We start from the raw sequence: 6,000 nt of genomic DNA, 5'->3' as shown, positions 1-6,000 counted from the left end.
CTATCGGTTCTTTCAAGACGGGAGAGTGGAGGTGAGCCCCCCCCCCAGCCCTGTCTGTGTGTGTGTGCTTCTCAGCGCTCATCGTGAAACTGGCTGTGGTTTAACGTTTGACTCGTTTTCTCTCTCAGCTGGACGGCGTTCCACAGACCATCACCTCATCTACGACTGTCGGTGATGCGACGTTCCACCTGGAAAACGCTGGGATCACTGCTGAGTGGTCTGTCGATAGCGGTGCGATTAAGATCTCCTTTGATGGCGACACTGCAGTGATCGCGTATGCAGGTAAAGATGGTGGAATCCCGCCTCTCCGGATACAATCTGGAACATTTGGGACATTCCGGGTGTGAACTAAGCTGCTGTTCATCCGGTGGGAGGGTTGATACTGACCCGTCGCATTCTGTCACAAACCTGTCCAGGATCCGAAAGCGGCGTGGGAGGTGTGTGTGCTGGCGAGTCTTTGGACGAAACGAGGGAAGTTACCCCCGGGTAAGAGTCCAATCACATCCAACTCAATACTGTTGATTGTCGTTACTGCCACCAAGGACATTTTATTGTCCCCACTTGGTTGGATGAATAGTCGGTTGGTTGGATGGATGTCAGTAGGATTATCAAACAGAAAAAAAGAAGTTTCACAAGATTTTGTAAAGGTTGGACAAAGGGTCATCAGGACCAATCATTTTAAACCCCCTCATAAATATCTTGAACCGTAAACGTCCGGGTGTAATAAAGTCGTCACTGATTCTCAAACATACATCATGATGTCCAATCAGCGCTGATTGATGGGCTGGATCAATCATATCATGTAGTTGATGCTATGGAAACCAGTGGAGGCAGAACGTTTCCGGAACAACAAAGACAAATGAAATGTTCCGTTTTATTTCCGTGCCGCGCTAAAAGTTAACAAACTATGTTTGTCGTTTTGTGTCGCTGCCCCCCTCAGGTCGAATATAGTACTGCAGATAAGAGAGAACGAGAAAATCAGAACACCTGTTATAATTAAAACACTTTCCCAAATGTCCACTTCACTGACCCGCACCTATACGTTCTCTCACCCGGTGCCCTAACCCAACCCAACCTAACTCTGCCCCCCCCTAGTGGTCTGGAGCTGACAACCTTTTCAGCCTTCTGACCGGTGGACTGAAGTAAAGACACAAAGCGTTTCATGTGTCTCTCTGTTCGTGTGAGTGAGTCAGAGCAGGGAAGACTTTTAACGCTGTGTTGTTTGTCGCCCCCTAGCTGTGAGGAAGTTTTCCCTGACCCTAGTGATCCCGGCGTGAACTGTCCTGAGTTGACTGCCCGGTGAGCAGATGAAACATCTATCGCTTGTTGAGCAGAACACAACACTGGACTTCAACCTTCTATCTGTGTTTCTTTTTCCTTACATCTGTGGAACAGCTGTCAAGATTTGGGCAGTACAATGTTCCAAGACTGTCATGGTGCTGTTGACCCGGCCCCCTTCATAGCGGCCTGCATTGATTTATTGTGCAAATATCCCGAGGTGGACGGTTTCAACTGTCAGTTCTTTGAGGTCTATGATGCGTTGTGCCAACACAATAACATCACCCTGGCAGACTGGAGGCCAGCGCTCGAGTGTGGTGAGACGTCTGTCACTTCAACCTACAGAACTAAAAGCCACTTAAAGCAAATGGATCTGTTTAAATTACGATTTAATCAGAACGACAGCAATGTCTGGGTTAGTGGTTTAGGGTTAGTGGTTTAGGGTTAGTGGGTTAGGGGTTAAGGTTAGCGGGTTAGTGTTAGTGGTTTAAGGTTAGTGGGTTAGGGGGTTAGGGGTTAGTGGGTTAGGGGTTAGTGGGTTAGGGTTAGTGGGTTAGGGTTTGTTGGTTCGTGTTAGTGGTTTAGGGTTAGTTGGTTAGTGTTAGTGGTTCAGGGTTAGTTGGTTAGTGTCAGTTCTCCGTTTTCACAGCAGTTAACAATAGTCAATGTCTAACCAGGGTGATGTTGGAATCCAACACAAGAGTGAAGACGTTTCTTTGAACTATTCTGTTGTGTTCTAACTTGAGGTCTTTGTTTCTCTCAGCGGAACCTGTGCCCTTCTGTGACGGCCTGTACTGCAGTTCTAACGAATACTGTGGTTTAAGGGACAATAAAACCAGCTGCTACTGTCGCGCCATTTTCGCTGCAGATTTCAGAAATGCAACTTTTCCAGGTACGACAACCAACAGGAACTGGACTAGAATTAAACTAGACTACAACCAGGTCCTGTTTTAGCGTCGAGTATTTTCAGTCTGATGTTTCCAAACCATAAATCTGGTAGTTGATTCTGGCTTCTGTCTCCAGAGCAGGACGGAATTGTTTGACTTGTTGCGTCTGTGGAGCCGCTCCTCTGGGATTGGTCAGATTTAAAGGCGTTCATTGTTCTTGTCTGTCCTGTAGATTGTTTCCCTGTGACCTGTGAGGATAACACTGCCAGAATTACTGTGCTCGGTTGTCTCCTGGAGGAAAGAGGCTTCGACTACAGAGCCCTACACCTAAATGACCCCTCATGTACGGGTGTCCCAAATGAGGAAACAGGCACAGTGGGATTTTACTTCAACACTTCAAACACCTGTGAAGCAGCCATTACGGTAGGTTTTCTCTACAATTCTTTACTCTCGACTAGCAGCCGATGTGATGAGGTTCTCCTCTTTCTGATGGTTCATCTTGATCTCTGATCTACTGTTTCTGGCGTTCTTGACTGTCCTTCGGTCAAAAACTAACAGAACTCACACTGGCTCAAAGAGTTAGAGGTCTTGGACCATAGAGCCAGGGAGCATGGTCCATTCAGACAGAATGTCCACAGCTTACCTTGCAAAATCCTCCCAGCCCATCTGCATTGTGCATTTGGGTGTGCCAGGGCTTTCTGGCATCCTAGCACACCTCCCTCATTGAAAAGGAGGCTGCACGTAGACACATACCTGCTTGTCCCCTCTCAAAACCAACTCCAGCGTGGAATAGAGTCCAAGCCCCTCTTGACGAGCTCGGTTCCAGAATCCATGCCATGATTTAAGGTGAGCTATATCTAGCTGGAATCTCTCAACCTCGCTTGCCAGCTCGGGGTCTTTCCCCACCAGAGGTGATATTCCATGTCCCAAAATGGCTGGACTTTTGTCTACTGCAAGATTTATCTTGCGGTATAGCCGGACAGATGGACGGACAACATGGTCGTCTGTAATGAAGACGACTTATTACTTTTATTTGTAAGTCTCTTGACTAAAACAGCGCCTGGATCCTCAGGGGAGTCTTGGACCCCCCCCCCACTGTTTCAGCCCTCTGGTTGTAGACCATTTCAGTGTGTCTGAGGCTTAAAATGCAGTTGAGTCATCGTGTGCTTCTGATTTTGCTCCTTTGTGAAGGGACAGACATCAGTCATGTCCGTCTGGCCTCGCTCTGACGCTACCTTCTCTGAAAGCAATCCCACTTTGAAGCCTAGCCTTTTAATGCAGTTATGAGAATAGTGCGCTAACATCTGAATCCCTACTGCAGATCGAGGGTGATAGCGTGACCTACACAAACAAAATCCTGTCCTCAGAGAACCCCCCTGGACTCATTACTCGAGAAGAATTAGTCTCCGTCACATTCTCCTGTGTCTTTGAGAATACAGAGGCCGTGTTCGGAGGCCTTACCATCGCAGAGGGCAGGTGAGTGGTGACGTGTTTTAATACGTTGTGTTAGGACGATGTACTACGAGACAGGTGACGGGATGTGTTTTCTGCAGCTCTGTAATAAAGGTCATTGAGGGCGAGGAATGGGAATACAATGTGACCCTGGACATCTTCCTCAACGCTGGCTTAACACAACCTGTGGATTCATCCACTCCAGTCTCGCTGGGCCAAACGGTCTGGGTGCAGCTGTCCACTGAAGGACTGGAGGACACTGCAGTTCGGGTGGTGACCTACAACTGCTTTGCGACCAGACAGGCTTCAGCCAATGGGCCGTCGTCATATGTCCTGATCTCAGATGGGTGGGGCTAAGGATTGGTTAATAAACACTTTGAATCCATTAAAAAGCATGTTCTGACCCGTCTTCCTGCTTGAGCAGCTGTTCTGTGGAACCGACTGTGATGTTGAATGGAAACGGAATCGGAACAAACAACTCCTTCAGCTTCAGCGTATTCCAGTTCATTGATAACCCTGGCGATGTTACCCTGGAGTGTGAAGTCATGGTGTGTCCCATCCAGTCAGACTGTCTCCCGGTACGCCTTTCACACACACACACACACACTGGTGGAACCAGTTAGAACAGGACATCTTCTGGCCTGCTGGTTAAAAACCATACCATAATACTATACCAAAAAGATCTCCTCTGATCACCTTGTTAGATCAACCCTGACGAGACTTCGTGTCTACTTTAACTTCCAGGATTGTTCCATGCGTCGTCGGAGACGCAGATCGATGAACGTGGACCACCTGGATTTAAAGCCAGCCAGAGTCTCGATGGCCTGGGGCCAATAGGTGAGGCGTCCCTCTGCTGCTCCCTGAGGCAGGTGAAGGAATCTACACCGAAACCCAGCACTGATCACGGTTGTTGTCCCGTGCTGTCAGAGGACAGTCTGGTTGTCTCCTCAGGTTGTGGACACGCTGACTCGGACCGACGGACCAACGTCCCCCTCGACTACGATTACCGCCTGTTGCTTGGTCGTGATCCGGAGCCTGGCTGCTCCAATCCAACGACGTCTCCGGAAAGGATTCGTTCAGAAGATTGTTGCAACCAGAAAAAGTTCTGATGATCCAATCAACACGACTCTGGTGAAGGGAACGTATCTAACCTCTCTCTGTTTACTGATACTAGTCAGATCTTAACGATTACTAATGATTACCAATGATTACTAATGATTATCAATGATTACCAATGATTACCAATGATTACCAATGATTACCAATGATTAATAATGATTACCAATGATTACTAATGATTATCAATGATTACCAATGATTACTAATGATTACCAATGATTAACAATGATTATGAATTATTAACTTCCTGTAACTGTCAACTTTTTTCTGAATATTCATCATTAAAAACGCTATTGCAAAGCAAAAGAAGGGTGACATTTAATTTTAATACTTTTCAAATCGTTCATGGAAAGCCTTTTATGAACTTGTCGATTGTGAACGATGTGAGGAATCGCACCAAGTATCGAATCGTTTACATCGTGTCATGAGGCAATTTTCCTCATTTTGGTTTAAGTATTCAAACTCTTCAGACATGATCAATAATGACGGCAGAGCTCTTACCCAAAGCAAATGTTACGGCTTTGATGGGGGGTTGAACTCTGAGCAGGCTTGTTGGAACGGGGAAAGTTCCAGATATTAAAGGGATTATTGAACACTAGGTGCGTTTACATTCACAAAATGTCTTTAATCCGATCAGAGTTGGGAGTAAAATTGTGATCGGATGCACTGTGTTCATGGACCCTAAAAATATTGATCCGATGAGGACTTGCGTGTTCATGCGTCACACTTTCGATCGGAAAATAATATTTTGACAAGCGCAATTTTTACCAAATATACCGGAGATAGTAGAAGAAGAAGCCGTAGCGACTTCCGTTGTAAACAAAACATGGCTCCGCGCTTTTCTGCCTGAAACGTCAGCGTTATTTCGCGCGTTTTCCCCGTTTGCGATTTTAGTTTCCTCCTTTAATATCTCCGGCAACATGTTTGTCTCAGATACTGACCAGTTCTGTCTCGCGCCCGCTCTGCTTCAGCCAGCTTCCGGGAATAGCAGTAGCGCAGATAGCTAACGTCACAGACATGCGCAGTAAGGGCGGCTTGTACGCCCTGATCGGATCATCAATCGGTATAAACCAGCGGTCCCCAACCTTTTTCCTGCCACGGACCGGTTTCATGCCGTGAAATCTTTTCGCGGACCGGGGCGGTATACCGGTAATTAAATTTAAAAAGAGAAATATAATCTTACCAGTAAACTTTATATTATGCACTTGCAATAACTATTAAATAGATAATTAATAGTTACACAATATCTACTCACCATAAATTG

Source organism: Brachionichthys hirsutus, chromosome 1 (assembly GCF_040956055.1).
Source record: "Brachionichthys hirsutus isolate HB-005 chromosome 1, CSIRO-AGI_Bhir_v1, whole genome shotgun sequence".
Lineage (NCBI taxonomy): Eukaryota > Metazoa > Chordata > Actinopteri > Lophiiformes > Brachionichthyidae > Brachionichthys > Brachionichthys hirsutus.
The sequence above is the reverse complement of the archived record's forward strand: the minus strand, read 5'-3'. Positions refer to the sequence as shown.